This window comes from Balaenoptera borealis (genome assembly GCF_965194805.1).
Source record: "Balaenoptera borealis genome assembly, chromosome: 4".
In the NCBI taxonomy this organism is placed as follows: domain Eukaryota; kingdom Metazoa; phylum Chordata; class Mammalia; order Artiodactyla; family Balaenopteridae; genus Balaenoptera; species Balaenoptera borealis.
The window spans coordinates 4729667-4747170 of NC_138861.1; the positions used below are offsets into that span (position 1 = coordinate 4729667).

The 17504-nt window shown below is 35.4% G+C and overlaps 2 long non-coding RNA genes across 2 annotated transcripts in view; one reads left to right on the plus strand and one right to left on the minus strand.

The window, feature by feature from the left end:
- LOC309628619 overlaps positions 1–17504 on the plus strand; it is a 238162-nt gene that overhangs the window by 27760 nt on the left and 192898 nt on the right. The gene's annotated exons all lie outside the window — the stretch shown is intronic.
- Positions 10392–17504, minus strand: part of LOC309628633 — a 36695-nt gene continuing 29582 nt past the window's right edge. Inside the window, exon 2 of the long non-coding RNA XR_014244603.1 lies at positions 10392–13179. This is a non-coding gene — a long non-coding RNA (uncharacterized lncRNA). The remainder of the gene's footprint in view (positions 13180–17504) is intronic.

Consider the following 17504-nt stretch of genomic DNA (forward strand, 5'->3'; position numbering starts at 1 on the left):
TAAGTGAAATTAAAAATACTCTAGATGGGATCAATAGCAGAATAACTGAGGCAGAAGAATGGATAAGTGACCTGGAAGATAAAATGGTGGAAATAACTACTGCAGAGCAGGATAAAGAAAAAAGAATGAAAAGAACTGAAGAGACTCTCAGAGACCTCTGGGACAACATTAAAAGCACCAACATTCGAATTATAGGGGTCCCAGAAGAAGAAGAGAAAAAGAAAGGGACTGAGAAAATATTTGAAGAGATTATAGTTGAAAACTTCCCTAATATGGGAAAGGAAATATTTAATCAAGTCCTGGAAGCACAGAGAGTCCCATACAGGAAAAATCCAAGGAGAAACACGCCAAGACACATATTAATCAAAGTGTCAAAAATTAAATATAAAGAAAACATATTAAAAGCAGCGAGGGAAAAACAACAAATAACACACAAGGGAATCCCCATAAGGTTAACAGCTGATCTTTCAGGAGAAACTCTGCAAGCCAGAAAGGAGTGGCAGGATATACTTAAAGTGATGAAGGAGAAAAACCTACATCCAAGATTACTCTACCCAGCAAGGATCTCATTCAGATTTGATGGAGAAATTAAAACCTTTACAGACAAGCAAAAGCAGAGAGAGTTCAGCACCACCAAACCAGCTTTACAACAAATGCTAAAGGAACTTCTCTAGCAAGAAACACAAGAGAAGGAAAACAATAATAAACCCAAAACATTTAAGAAAATGGGAATAGGAACATACATATCGATAATTACCTTAAAGGTAAATGGATTAAATGCTCCCACCAAAAGACACAGGCTGGCTGAATGGATACAACAACAAGACCCATATATGCTGTCTACAAGAGACCCACTTCAGACCTAGAGACACATAAAGACTGAAAGTGAGGGGATGGAAAAAGATATTCCATGCAAATGGAAATCAAAAGAAAGCTGGAGTAGCAATTCTCATATCAGAAAAAATACACTTTAAAATAAAGACTATTACAAGAGACAAAGAAGGACACTACATAATGATCAAGGGATCGATCCAAGAGGAAGGTATAACAATTGTAAATATTTATGCACCCAACATAGGAGCACCTCAATACATAAGGCAAATACTAACAGCCATAAAAGGGGAAATCGACAGCAACACAATCATAGTAGGGGACTTTAACACCCCACTTTCACCAATGGACAGATCATCCAAAATGAAAATAAATAAGGAAACACAAGCTCTAAATGATACATTAAACAAGATGGACTTAATTGATATTTATAGGACATTCCACCCAAAAACAACAGAATACACATTTTTCTCAAGTGCTCATGGAACATTCTCCATGATAGATCATATCTTGGGTCACAAATCAAGCCTTGGTAAATTTAAGAAAATTGAAATCGTATCAAGTATCTTTTCTGACCACAATGCTATGAGACTAGATATCAATTACAGGAAAAGATCTGTAAAAAATACAAACACATGGAGGCTACACAATACACTACTTAATAACGAAGTGATCACTGAAGAAATCAAAGGGGAAATCAAAAAATACCTAGAAACAAATGACAATGGAGACACGACGACCCAAAACCTATGGGACGCAGCAAAAGCCGTGCTAAGAGGGAAGTTTATAGAAATACAAGCCTACCTCAAGAAACAGGAAACATCTCGAATAAACAACCTAACCTTGCACCTGAAGCAATTAGAGAAAGAAGAGCAAGAATACCCCAAAGCTAGCAGAAGGAAAGAAATCATAAAGATCAGATCAGAAATAAATGAAAAAGAAATGAAGGAAACAATAGAAAAAATCAATGAAACTAAAAGCTGGTTCTTTGAGAAGATAAACAAAATTGATAAACCATTAGCCAGACTCATCAAGAGAAAAAGGGAGAAGACTCAAATCAATAGAATTAGAAATGAAAAAGGAGAAGTAACCACTGACACTGCAGAAATACAAACGATCATGAGAGATTACTACAAGCAACTCTATGCCAATAAAATGGACAACCTGGAAGAAATGGACAGATTCTTAGAAATGCACAACCTGCCGAGACTGAACCAGGAAGAAATAGAAAATATGAACAGACCAGTCACAAGCACTGAAATTGAAACTGTGATTAAAAACCTTCCAACAAACTAAAGAATAGGACCAGATGGCTTCACAGGTGAATTCTATCAAACATTTAGAGAAGAGCTAACAGCCATCCTTCTCAAACTCTTCCAAAATATTGCAGAGGGAGGAACACTCCCAAACTCATTCTATGAGGCCACCATCACCCTGATACCAAAACCAGACAAAGATGTCACAAAGAAAGAAAACTACAGGCCAATAATGCTGATAAACACAGATGCAAAAATCCTCAACAAAATACTAGCAAACAGAATCCAGCAGCACATTAAAAGGATCATACACCATGATCAAGTGGGGTTTATCCCAGGAATGCAAGGATTCTTCAATATACGCAAATCAATCAACGTGATACACCATATTAACAAATTGAAGGAGAAAAACCATATGATCATCTCAGTAGATGCAGAGAAAGCTTTCGACAAAATTCAACACCCATTTACGATAAAAGCCCTGCAGAAAGTAGGCATAGAGGGAACTTTCCTCAACATAATAAAGGCCATATATGACAAACCCACAGCCAACATTGTCCTCAATGGTGAAAAACTGAAACCATCTCCACTAAGGTCAGGAACAAGACAAGGTTGCCCACTCTCACCACTATTATTCAACATAGTTTTGGAAGTGTTAGCCACAGCAATCAGAGAAGAAAAAGAAATAAAAGGAATCCAAATCGGAGAAGAAGAAGTAAAGCTGTCACTGTTTGCAGATGACATGATACTATACATACAGAATCCTACAGATGCTACCAGAAAACTACTAGAGCTAATCAATGAATTTGGTAAAGTAGCAGGATACAAAATTAATGCACAGAAATCTCTTGCATTTCTATACACTAGTGATGAAAAATCTGAAAGTGAAATTAAGAAAACACTCCCGTTTACCATTGCAACAAAAAGAATAAGATATCTAGGAATAAACCTACCTAAGGAGACAAAAGACCTGTATGCAGAAAATTATAAGACACTGATGAAAGAAATTAAAGACGATACAAATAGATGGAGAGATATACCATGTTCTTGGATTGGAAGAATCAACATTGTGAAAATGACTCTACTACCCAAAGCAATCTACAGATTCAATGCAATCCCTATCAAACTACCACTGGCATTTTTCACAGAACTAGAACAAAAAATTTCACAATTTGTATGGAAACACAAAAGACCCCGAATAGCCAAAGCAATCTTGAGAATGAAAAATGGAGCTGGGGGAATCAGGCTCCCTGACTTCATACTATATTACAAAGCTACAGTAATCAAGACAGTTTGGTACTGGCACAAAAACAGAAATTTAGATCAATGGAACAGGATAGAAAGCCCAGAGATAAACCCACGTACATATGGTCACCTTATCTTTGATAAAGGAGGCAAGCATATACAGTGGAGAAAAGACAGCCTCTTCAATAAGTGGTGCTGGGAAAATTGGACAGATACATGTAAAAGTATGAAATTAGAACACTCCCTGACACCATGCACAAAAATAAACTCAAAATGGATTAAAGACCTATGTGTAAGGCCAGACACTATCAAACTCTTTGAGGAAAACATAGGCAGAACACTCTATGACATACATCACAGCAAGATTCTTTTTGACCCAGCTCCTAGAGAAATGGAAATAAGAACACAAATAAACAAATGGGACCTAATGAAACTTAAAAGCTTTTGAACAGCAAAGGAAACCATAAACAAGACCAAAAGACAACCATCAGAATGGGAGAAAATATTTGCAAATGAAGCAACTGACAAAGGATTAATCTCCAAGATTTACAAGCAGCTCATGCAGCTCAATAACAAAAAAACAAACAACCCAATTTAAAAATGGGCAGAAGACCTAAATAGACATTTCTCCAAAGAAGATATACAGATGGTCTACAGACACATGAAAGAATGCTCAACATCATTAATCATTAGAGAAATGCAAATCAAAACTACAATGAGATATCATCTCACACCGGTCAGAATGGCCATCATCAAAAAATCTAGAAATAATAAATGCTGGAGACAGTGTGGAGGAAAGGGAACACTTTTGCACTGTTGGTGGGAATGTAAATTGATACAGCCACTATGGAGAACAGTATGGAGTTTCCTTAAAAATCTAAAAATAGAACTACCATACGACCCAGCAATCCCACTACTGGGCATATACCCTGAGAAAACCATAGTTCAAAAAGAGTCATGTACCAAAATGTTCATTGCAGCTCTATTTACAATAGCCAGGACATGGAAGCAACCTAAGTGTCCATCATCGGATGAATGGATAAAGAAGATGTGGCACATATATACAATGGAATATTACTCCGCCATAAAAAGAAATGAAATGGAGGTATTTGTAATGAGGTGGATGGAGATAGATTCTGTCATACAGAGTGAAGTAAGTCAGAAAGAGAAAAACAAATACAGTATGCTAACACATATATATGGAATCTAAGGGAAAAAAAAAAAGGCCATGAAGAACCTAGTGGCAAGACGGGACTAAAGACACAGACCTACTAGAGAATGGACTTGAGGATACGGGGAGGGGGAGGGGTGAGATGTGACAGGGTGAGAGAGTGTCATGGACATATATACACTACCAAATGTAAAATAGATAGCTAGTGGGAAGCAGCCGCATAGCACAGGGAGAGCAGCTCGGTGCTTTGTGACCACCTAGAGGGGTGGGATGGGGAGGGTGGGAGGGAGGGAGATGCAAGAGGGAAGAGATATGGGAACATATGTATATGTATAACTGATTCACTTTGTTATAAAGCAGAAACTAACACACCATTGTAAAGCAATTATACTTCAATAAAGAGTTTTAAAAAAAAAAAGAAAAATGAGATAGCATACGCAATCGTTTGCATAAGTAGATGGAATTAAATGCAAAAATAATCAGTAAGAATAGCATCTATGCATTGAAAACACATTCCAGGACATGTGTTATGCTTCACCAAACAAAATAAGGCATTTACATAATATAAGCATCACAGAAGCATTTATTTAGTCTGTTAGTAAATACTTACTAACTAGGGATATCAATACTTAACAGAATTTTCTTTTAATTTTTATTTAAGTTAATTTTCTTATACATGAAACAAAAATTAAACTAGCATTCAAAAAAAAAAACCTAATTTAATCACTGCTATCCCTGAAAAATGTTGTATGTACATTTTTTCCTTTATTTCCACTTTTCAGGTTAGAGTTTTATAATCTTTGGCCTAAACTATTTTAAACAGTTCAAATGACTGTAATATTTCTTCTTTTCAAATGCCCAGCAAAGACATCTAAATCTACAGATCGACTTATATTTAATTTATTTTCAAAATGGCTCAATAGTATACTGATATCTACAGAATTAAGGCAAAATGCCATGTCATATGTTTATCTACTTTTTCCATCTGGCTCTTGTCTGTTTGACAGCATTCATTTATAACTATGTTGTCTCACTCACTTTATCCTATAATCATCCCAAACTGCACAAAGCTGAAAATATGCTATGTACTATCACATGCTCTTGCTTTTGCTCATATTGAACACACAGGTTGAAAGCCATATGACCTTCTCTATCATTAATATTCTATTTATCTTTAAAATCTCAGTTCAAATATTTCTTCATCATGATATTGTCCTTAATTTTTTATTTGTGTTAATTGTTATATTTTCTTTGTGATCGTAAATTTTTGCTTCTACTTCTATTACAGTGTTTGGATTTTATACAGTTTCACACATATTTTAGGTGTTTGAATTACCATTCTTTTTTTTAATTGAGATAAAATTTTTGTGACATGAGATCAACCATTAGGTGTATAATTCAGTGGCATTTAGTACATTCACAATATTGTGCAACCGTCACCTATGTCTAGTCCCAAGATGTTTTCATCACCCCCAAAAGTAACACCATCCTCATTATGCAGTCACGCTCCATTCTCTGGCCCTGGCAATGTCTGTTTTCTGCCTCTATAGTTTTACCTATTCTTTATGCTTTACATAAATGGAAACATACAACATTACCTTTTGTGTCTGGCTTATTTTACTTGTTTGATATTTTCAGTGTTCATCCACATTGTAGCATGTATCCATAGTCCATTCCCTTTTATGACTGAATAATATTCCATTGCTTGGATAAACCGTATTTGTTTATCCATTTATCAGATGATAGATCTTCAGGGTTTTTCTACCTTTTTGCTATTGTGAGTAGTGCAACTATGAAGATTCCTGTACAAGTATTTGTTTGAATACACATTTTCAATTATTTTTGGTTTATACCTAGAAGTATAGTTGCTGGATCATATAGTTATTCTATGTTTAATTTTTTGAGGACCTGCCAAACACTTTTTCACAGTGGCTGCACCATTTTACATTACACCAACAATGTACAAGAATTCTAATTGCTCCATATCCTTGCCAACATTTTCTGATGATGATGATGATGATGATGATGATGATTTAAATCTAGGGGGTGTGGGGCTGTTTCTCAGTGTAATTCTGATTTGCATTTCTCTAATGACTAGTGATGTTGAGCATCTTTTCATGGCTTGTTGGCCATTTGTATATCTTCTTTGGAGAAATATCTAGAGAGTGAAATGACAATGCAAAGAATGGGAAAAAATTTGCAAATTATACATGTCATAAATTCTAGTATCCAGTATATATAAAGAGTTTTTACAACTCAACAACAGAGACAAAATTCCCAATTAAACTAGGTGTGTAATATGCATATGTACTTTTTGTACCTATATGTATATCTGTATATTTGTATAGGTATATTTTCTAGATTTGTTGTAGATCTTAGGATCTCCTTTCATCAGCATTGGGATTTTTCTCATCTTTTCTTATGAGAATTTTCCTATTTCCTGGATCTCCTATTTTTATTTTTTGATTTACTCCCCTATTTTGGTGGAGTGTATATTCTATCCTTTCTGAGATAGATTTGGGGTAAAGGCATTTATTGAGACACTGAGTTTGTAAAAATATATTTATTTAATCTATTCTCACATTCATACTGAACATAAAATTTTACTTCTGAAAAGTTTGAGATGTCATTTTAGTGTTCTCTGTCTTCCTAAGTTGCAGTTAAGACTATGGATGTCTTATTCATCCTGGATTCTTTCCTTGTAATTTTTTTTTCTCTGAACTTAAGATTTCTCCATCATTCTGAATGTTCTAAAATTCACAAAGATATGCCTTTATTTGGATCCATTTCTATTTACTATCCTATGTATTTACTTTGTGGGTCTTTGCCGTCGTGAAACATTTTCTTACATCTGAAAATTTATTGAATAATTTCTTTGTCAATTCCTTCCTCCCATTTTTAGTGTTCCATTCATGGTTTTCCTTTTTAATGAACTTTTATTATTTAAAGCTTAGTCTTTCCAGGTTGGTTCTCCAACTTTCTTATATGTGTTTACCATTTTTCATCTTTTTTTCTTATTTGCTTTATTTCCTCATCTTTATTTTCCAATTTTTCTACTGAATTTTTATTTTTGCTGTTATATTTTTAATTTCAGGTGTTCTTTTTTCTATGATTTTTTTTTCTTTATAGCAGTAGCCTGTTCTTTTTTCATAGGTGCAATGGTGTATCAGCTCTTAAAGTTTATGACATTGATAACCTTCAAAGATTCCTTCCTTGCCTTTATATATTATATTTACTAAAAGGTACTATTTTTTATTTGCTTCTTTTCTTTTCTGTCTTGTTATTAGATTTTATTTTCCTCAAGTGCTGGGGATACCTATCTATCTGAACATATTTAATAATTATGCATTAAAAAGCTGTTAAGGATCACCATGTGTGTTAATTTGCCTTCAACTATGAATTTGATTAAAGGATGATCTGGCAGAGCTGTTACGTTGAGAAAACCAAAATAAAAGGTCTTTTCTCTGGGGCAGTTTCTTTCTCCCAGTGAAGATGACTTCCATCTGCCAAAGGATACTAATTAGCCAGGCACGTTTGTTCTGGGAGTTCTTGGAATTGAGCAAGGGAAGAAGGCTAGGCACTCACTGTTCATTAATGATAACCAATATTTTTGGCCAGGTGCTATTTTTAGTGCTCTGCCTTATTTTCTCATTCATTTATCACACAATTCTATCAGCTAGGTCCAAGAATTCTACATGTTTTACAAAGGATAGATGAGATATAGATAGATTAAATAACTTATCAAAAGTCACAAGACAAAGAAGTGAGAAAATTGTGTTAACTTTGCTATATAGAATGGTGGCCTTTATTTTTTTTTCTCCTTTGATCATGTGACTCAAGGATCTTAACTTTCACTGCACCTGTTAGAAAGGTTTATTAAGAATTTGTTTCTTCACTCTGGGTTTTATTGTTTGTTTGTTTTGTTCTGTTTTTAACCACATTTTTAACCTCTTCTGAAAGGAACATTGTTGCCATTTTTTCAGACCTTTTTTTTTTTTTTCATCCCATTGTATGTTATTACAGTTAAAGGGATGAGTATATGACAGGTTTTGATTTCGTCGTATATAATCACTTTGCCTCCGAAGCCATGAAAATTCTTTGGATATTCATGTCCTGCTATGATCAAGTGCAATACTGAAAGAGAGAGCTACATGATCATTATTCTGTCTAGGTGCAGCATAAGTATTTTTCTGCCTTTTCATTAAATTGCACCTAGTTTTCTTTTGCAGAATATATAGGCATCCTTTAACAGCGAAATTGTCAAAGTAATTTTACTTTCTATTCACAGAGAGAAAAGTGAAGACAATGTAGAAATAATCTATGGAGGTTGAAATTAAAAAAATAATAATTATTATCTTTGGTTAACCAAGGCTAGATGCAGGGTAGGAAAATGCCATCTCATATACCTCCCAAGTAACTAAATAACAAAATAAGGTATAAAAGTGTTGAGATTCTACATATTATTGTGAAGCTTGATTGTGAATAAAGAAATTTGTGAAACACTGAAGCAGATAATAGGAATGCAGAAGACCCTAGTGATATAACATAATAGCTTTGAGGATAAAAGTATGTGATAAAAAGAGCACAAAAACAAAGAGGCACACTTGTGAAAATATCTAATTTTGAATGATGTCATAGTTTCTAAAATAATGACAGCTTTAAATTATTTTTTTCCTTCCACCTTTTGAGCTCTAGGCTTTGTCTTACTTAGAATTATAAATAGTGATCTTTTATTTCTTTTTTAAATTTTTTATTGGCATTAGTTATGAATTTTGACATATCCTAAGCCACCAGGTTCACTGACCCACGGACAAGAATTTATCCTGGCTGTTTTGAGCACAAATCCATTTTTAATGCAAGGTATTCATTACTCCATTGCTAACACCTTCTCTTGAACTGCTTTATTTTCTCCTCTATTCAATTATTTCTTTTTTTTAAACAACTTTATTGGAATATAATTGCTTTACCATGCTGTGTTAGTTTCTGCTGTATAACAAAGTGAATCAGCTATATGTATACATATATCCCCATTTCTCCTCCCTCTTGCATCTCCCTCTCACCCTCCCTAACCCACCCCTCTAGGTGGACACAAAGCACGGATCTGATCTCCGTGTGCTATGCGGCTGCTTCCCACTAGCTATCTATTTTACATTTGGTACTGTATATATGTCCATGCCACTCTCTAACTTCATCCCAGCTTCCCCTTCCCCCGCTGTGTCCTCAAGTCCATTCTCTACATCTGCATCTTTATTACTGCCCTGCCACAAGGTTCATCAGTACCGTTTTCTTAGTTTCCATATATATGTGTTAGGATACAGTATTTGTTTTTCTCTTTCTGACTTACTTCACTCTGTATGACAAACTTTAGGTCCATTCACCTCATTGCAAATAACTCAGTTCGTTCCTTTGTAAGGCTGGGTAGTATTCCACTGTATATATGTGCCACATCTTCATTATCCATTCACCTGTTGATGGACACTTAGGTTGATTCCATGTCCTGGCTATTGTAAATAGTACTGCAATGAATATTGTGATACAAGTATATTTTTGAATTATGGTTTTCTCAGGGTATATACCCAGAAGTGGGTCAAACAGTAGTTCTATTTTTAGTTTTTTAAGGAACCTCCATACTGTTCTGTATAGTGGCTATACCAATTTAAATTCCCAAAAAACAGTGCAGGAGGGTTCCCTTTTCTCCACACCCTCTCCGGCATCTATTGCTTGTAGTATTTTTTGATGATGGCCATGCTAATCCATGTGAGGTGACACATCATTGTGGTTTTGATTTGCATTTCTCTAATGATTAGTGATGTTGAGCATCCTTTCCTGTGTTTGTTGGCAATCTGTAAGTCTTCTTTGGAGAAATGTCTATTTAGGTCTTCTGCCCATTTTTGGATTGGGTTTTTTTTTTTTTTTTTTTTGATATTGAGCTGCATGAGCCACTTGTATATTTTGGAGATTAATCCATTGTCAGTTACTTCATTTGCAAATATTTTCTCCCATTCTGAGGGTTGTCTTTTCGTCTTGTTTATGGTTTCCTTTGATGTGCAAAAGCTTTTAAGTTTCATTAGGTCCCACTTGTTTATTTTTGTTTTTATTTCCATTTCTGTAGGAGGTGGGACAAAAAGGATCTTGCTATGATTTAGATCTTGCTATGCCATACAGTGTTCTGCCTATGTTTTCCTCCAAGAGTGTCTGGCCTTACATTTAGGTCTTTAATGCATTTTGAGTTTATTTTTATGTATGGTGTTAGAGAGTTTTCTAATTTCATTCATATACATGTAGCTGTGCAGTTTCATACCACCACTTACTGAAGAGGCTGTCTTTTCTCCACTGTATATTCTTGCCTCCTTCGTCAAAGACAAGGTGACTGTATGTGCATGGGTTTACCTCTGGACTTTCTATCCAGTTCCATTGATCTATATTTCTGTTTTTGTGCCAGTACCAAATTGTCTTGATTACTGTATCTTTGTAGTATAGTCAGAAGTCAGGGAGCCTGATTCCTCCAGCTCTGTTTTTCTTTTTTAAGTTTGCTTTGCCTATTCGGGATCTTTTGTGTTTTCATACAAATTGTAAAATTTCTTGTTCTAGTTCTGTGAAAAAAGTCATTGGTAATTTGATTGGAATTGCATCAAATCTATAGATTGCTTTGGGTAGTATAGTCATTTTCACAATTTTGATTCTTCCAATCCAAGAATATGGCATATCTCTCCATCTGTTTGTATTGTCTTTGATTTCTTTCATCAGTGTCTTATAGTTTTCTGCATATAGGTCTTTTGCTTCCTTAAGTAGGTTTATTCCTAGGTATTTTATTCTTTTGTTACAGTGGTAAATGGGAGTGTTTCCTTAATTTATCTTGCTGATTTTCTGTTGATAGTGCATAGGAATGCAAGAAATTTCTGGGCATTAGTTTTGTATCCTGCTACTTTACCAAATTCATTGATTAGCTCTAGTAGTTTTCTGTTGGCATCTTTAGGATTTTCTATGTGTAGTATTATGTCATCTGTAAACAGTGACAGTTTTTCTTCTTCATTTCCAATTTAGATTCCTTTTATTTCTTTTTCTTCTCTCATTGCTGTAGCTAAAACTTCCAAAACTATGTTGAATAATAGAGGTAAGAGTGGGCACCCTTGTCTCATTCCTGATCTTAGAGGAAATGTTTTCAGTTTTTCATCATTGAGAATGTTGGCTGTGGGTTTGTCATACATGGTTTTTACTAGGTTGAGATAGGTTCCCTCTATGCCCACTTTCTGGAGAGTTTTTATCATAAATGGGTGTTGAATTTTGTTGAAAGCTTTTTCTGCATCTATTGAGATGATCATATGGTTTTTCTCCTTCAATTTGTTAATATGGTTTATTGCATTGATTGATTTGCATATATTGAAGAATCCTTGCATTCCTGGGATAAACCCCACTTGATCATGGTGTATGATCCTTTTAATGTGTTGGTGGATTCTGTTTGGTAGTATTTTATTGAGGATTTTTGCATATATGTTCATCAGTGATATTGGCCTGTAATTTTCTTTTTTGTGTGACATTTTTATCTAGTTTTGTATCAAGGTTATAGTGCCCTCGTAACATAAGTTTGGGAGTGTTCCTCCCTCTGCTATATTTGGAATATTTTGAGAAGGATAGGCGTTAGTTCTTCTCTAAATGTTTGATAGAATTCATGTGTGAAGCCATCTGGCCCTGGGCTTTTGTTTGTTGGAAGATTTTTAATCACAGTTTCAATTTCATTACATGTGATTGGTCTGATCATATTTTCTATATCCTTCTGGTTCAATCTTTGAAGGCTGTACGTTTCTAAGAATCTGTCCATTTCTTCCCGGTTGTCCATTTTATTGGCATATAGTTGCTTGTAGTAGCCTTTCATGATCCTTTGTATTTCTGTGGTGTCAATTTTTACTTCTCTTTTTTCATTTCTAAATCTGTTGATTTGAGTCTTCTCCCTTTTTTTCCTGATGATTCTGGCTAATGGTTTATCAGTTTTGTTTACCTTCTCAAAGAGCCAGCTTTTAGTTTTATTGATCTTTACTATTGTTTCCTTCATTTCTTTTTATTTTTGATCTGATCTTTATGATTTCTTTCCTTCTGCTAACTTTGGGTTTGTTTTTTTTTTTTTTTTTCTTCTTCTTCTTTCTCTAGTTGCTTTAGGTGTAAGGTTAGGTTGTTTATTTGGGATTTTTCTTGTTTCTTGAGGTAGGATTGTATTGTTATAAATTTCCCTCTTAGAACGGCTTTTGCTGTGTCCCATAGGTTATGGGTTGTTGTGTTTTCATTGTCATTTGTTCTAGGTATTTTTTGATTTCCTCTTTGATTTCTTCAGTGATCTCTTGGTTATTAGTAGCATATTGTTTCGCCTCTATGTGTTTTTTACATTTTTTTCCCTGTAATTGATTTCTCTTCTCATAGTGTTGTGGTCAGAAAAGATGCTTGATATGATTTCAGTTTTCTAAAATTTACTGAGGCTTGATTTGTGACCCAAGATGTGATCTAACTTGGAGAATGTTCCATGTGTACTTGAGAAAAAAGTGTATTCTGTTGTTTTTGGATGTAATGTCCTGTAAATATCAATTAAATCCATTAGATATAATGTGTCATTTAAAGCTTGTGTTTCCTTATTTATTTTCATTTTGGATGATTTGTCCATTGGTGAAAGTGGGGTGTTTAAGTACCCTACTATTATTGTGTTACTGTCAGTTACCCCTTTTATGGCTGTTATCATTTGTCTTATGTATTGAGGTGCTCCTATGTAGGGTGCATAGATATTTACAACTGTTTTTTCAGCTTGGATTGATCCCTTGATCTTTATGTAGCGTCCTTCCTTGTCTCTTATTATAGTCATTATTTTAAAGTCTATTTTGTCTTACTTGAGTATTGCTACTCCAGCTTTCTTCTGATTACCATTTGCATGCAATGTCTTTTTCTATCCCCTCACTTTCAGTCTGTATGTGTCCCTAGGTCTGAAGTGGGTCTCTTGTAGACAGCATATTTATGGGTCTTGTTTTTGTATCCATTCAGCCAGTCTGTGTCTTTTGGTGGAGCATTTAATTCATTTACATTTAAGGTAATTATGGATATGTACGTTCCTATTGCCATTTTCTTAATTATTTTGGGTTTGTTTTTGTAGGTCTTTGCCTTCTCTTATGTTTCCTGCCTAGAAAAATTCATTTAGCCTTTGTTGTAAAGCTGGTTTGTTGGCTCTGAATTCTCTTAACTTTGGCTTGTCTGTGACGCTTTTGATTTCTCCATTGAATTTGAGTGAGATCCTTGCTGGGTAGAGTAATGTTAGTTTTAGATTTTTCCCTTTCATCACTTTAAATATGTCTTGCTACTACCTTCTGTCCTATAGAGTTTCTGCTGAAAGATCAGCTGTCAACCTTATGGGGATTCCCTTGTATATTATCTGTTGCTTTTCCTTTGTGGCTTTTAATATTTTTTTATTTGTGTTTAATTTTGTTAGTTTGATTAATATGTGTCTTGGTGTGTTTCTCCTTGGGTTTGCCCTGTATGGGACTCCGTGAACTTCCTGGACTTGATTGACTATTTCTTTTCCCATGTTGGGGAAGTTTTTGACTATAATCTCTTCGAATATTTTCTCAGACCCTTTCTTTTGTTCTTTTCTTCTGAGATGCCTATAATTGGAATGTTAGCATGCTTAATATTGTCCCAGAAGTCTCTGAGATGGTCCTCCATTCTTTTCATTCTTTTTTCTTTATTCTGCTGTGCAGTAGTTATTTCCACCCTTCTGTCTTCCAGCTCACTTCTCCTTTCTTCTCCCTCAGTTTTTCTGCTATTGATTCCTTCTAGCGTACTTTTGATTTCAGTTATTGTTTTTTTCATTACTGTTTGTTTGCACTTTAGTTCTTCTAGGTCCTTGTTAAATGTTTCCTGTATTTTCTTTATTCTATTCCTGAGATTTTGAATCATCTTTATTATCATTACTCTGAATTCTTTTTCAGGTAGCTACCTATTTCCTCTTCATTTATTTGGTCACATGTGTCTTTATCTTCCTCCTTTGCCTGCAAGCTATTTCTCAGTCTTCTCATTTTGTCTAATTTACAGTACTTGACATCTCCTTTCCCTAGGCTGCAGGGTCGTAGTTCCTTTTGCTTCTGTTATCTGCCCTCTGTGGTGAGGTTTGTCCAGTGGCTTTCATAGGCATCCTGATGCGAGGGAATGGTGGCTGCATTCAGGTGGGTGGATCTGAGTCTTTTCCCTCTGAAGAGCAGGGCCATGTCAGGTGTTGTGTTTTGGGGTGTCTGTGAGCTTACTCTGACTTTAGGTAGTCTGTGTGTTGATGGTTGGGTTTGTGTTCCTGTCTTGTTGTTTGGTGTGAGGCATCTTGCACTGTGAGCTGCTGGCCGTTGGGTGGAACCGTGTCTTGGATACAGATAGAGGCCTCCGTGAAAACTCTCGGTGATTAATCTTCCCTGGGGCAGGGAATTTTCTAGTGGTCCAGAGTCCTGGGCTCGGTACTCCCTCCCCAGAGCCTCAGGCCTGACTTCCAGTCAAGGAACTATGACCCCGCAAGTCAGTTGTCCTGTTAATAAAGGGGACTAAAAAAAAAAAAGACTAACAAAACCCCAGACAAATGGTAAAAAGTAAAATCAAACAAACAAAAACAGAAACAAGGAAACACGCATACATACAAAGGAAACAAAAACAGAAACAAATAAAACAAAAAGCAAGAGAACAACCAGACAAACAAAAGAACCCAAGAACAAAATCAGACAATTGAAAACTGAAAAAACACAAAACCAAAATCAAAACCAAAGCAGAGTGCCAACTGAAGAATGAGGCAAAGAAACAAAACAAATCGAAAAATTGATTAATAAAAAAAGAAAAAGAGCATAGGAAAAGAAGACAGAGCAACAGAAAAGCCACATATAAATAGAAATATAAAAAAATAAAATAGAAAAGGTATTTTAAAAAAGACAAAAAAAATCCCAGAGAAATTGTAAAAGCAAAATCAAACAAACAAAAACAGAAACAAGGAAACACACACATGCAAAAGAAAAAAAAAAACAGAACCAAATAAAACAAAAAGAATGAGAATAACCAGGCAAATAGAAGAATTCAAAAACTAAATCAAACAGTTAGGATCAAAACTAACAAAAACACTAAACCTAAAAACAAAACCAAAGCAGGTGTGCCAACTGAAGAATAAAGCAAGGAAACAGAACAAACTGACAAAAATAATAAAATAAAATAAAATAAAAAGGGTAAAAACATAGGACAACAGAAAAGCAAAGTAGAAATGGAAATATAAAAAATATACATATTAAAGAAAAGAAAGACAAAAATGGGAAAAGAGCACAGAACAACAGGAAAGCAAAGTAAAAATAAAAATATATAAAAAAATTTAAATTGTCATAAAACACAAAGATCCCAAAAGACTAAATTAAAAAAATATATTAAAACAACAACAAACAAACAAACAAAAAGAAAGTCAAAAAACAACAACAAAAAGCAAGAACCCACAACAGAATGGATCAAAACATAATAAAATTAATAGTAATAATTAGGTTTCCATGGGGTCTCAGCTGTTAAGTGTCCTTGCACATGCCATGAGGCACAGTCCACCTCTGCCTCCCCAAGAGGCCCTCCTCTGCCCCTGGGCTGGTCTCTGGACTGGTCTCTGGACCTGCTGTAGGCCTTGTGGGGACCACTCAGACTCTGATCTGGCCCAAATATTGCATTGCTGCCCCCAAAGTCCACAGCTGCCACAGCTAGACAGTTTTCCTTTGTGGAAACACTCATTGTCTACTCAGATATTCCATAGACACAGGGTCTACCCAGCTGGTCACGGGGATTTAATCTGCAGCTTGTACAGCTGATGGAAAGATTTTCATTCTTCTTCCTCCTCAGTCACCCTGTCCCTGGGGTTCAGCTTTGGTTTTATCCACCATTCTGTGTGTGGTCCACCCACAGGAGTCTGGTCCTGAGGCTGCCTTGGAGCTCTTGGGTCTGCCCCAGTGAGGATAGGGCACAGAGCTGGTATGACTGCTTGGATTGCAGGAGCCCTGGCAGTGCCAGATGCACAGGGAAGCCAGCGACCATGGGCACAAGAGATATGGCCCTACTGAGGGCTTTTTTGACAGTGTGTTTTTGTTTTGTTGCTTTGTTTAAGAGGCAGGACAAAAAATGTAATGATCCAAATTGTCATAAGCTATTTTTTTTTTTGGATCAAAATGAGATTTTCCTTTAGGAGTTATTTTCTTCTAGAGGTGGATCTGAAACAGAAAACACTTTAGTGAGCCCTTAATTATGCCCATATAAGGAAAGTGTCTATCCATTGTGAGAAGCTGCATGAAGTAAAGTAATCCCAGAACAGATATTTAAGACTAGGATGACTATTCTGTTTAATAACATAAACTATGCCTGTGAAAATTATGACACTCATTAGAAAAATGTTTGTTTTATACATCTGAACTTGGACTAGTGTGTTCATTTCTATTAAATTGTGTTTGCTGTAATGGTTTACAGAAGATGCAGAGCTTAAATATAAAGGATAGCGGAGTGGTTCTCACCCAGAAAAAAATCTATATTTTACTCTAATTATTGTCAGATAAGAGTGTATATCAGTGAAGGTCTACTTAGGAAAATGGAGACTACTCCAGACATCTCAAGTCTAGGGAATTTAATTCAAGGAATTAGTTAAACCTAAAAAATTAGGTTGTTGGAGAAGCTGAGGTTTTGACTAATAAATAGTAGTGTACCCCAGAGATTAGCTGTAGATGATGTCGCCATTCCTTGGGCAGGGGGTACACAGAGAGAAAATGAGAAACCACAGAATTCTGGATTGAGCTTGAACCAAAGCAGTGGTACCCTGCAGGGGCCAGTGCCATGAAAGCAGAGTCAGGCCAATGGCACCGAAATCACAGGAAGCCACCCATCGCTGGAAGCAGAGAGAAATGAGGAGAAATATCCTTGGTTTCTCTTTATTGCTCTAGTTTTCTTCCTCCCCTCATTCCTTCCTTCAAATCTTCTACAATTGC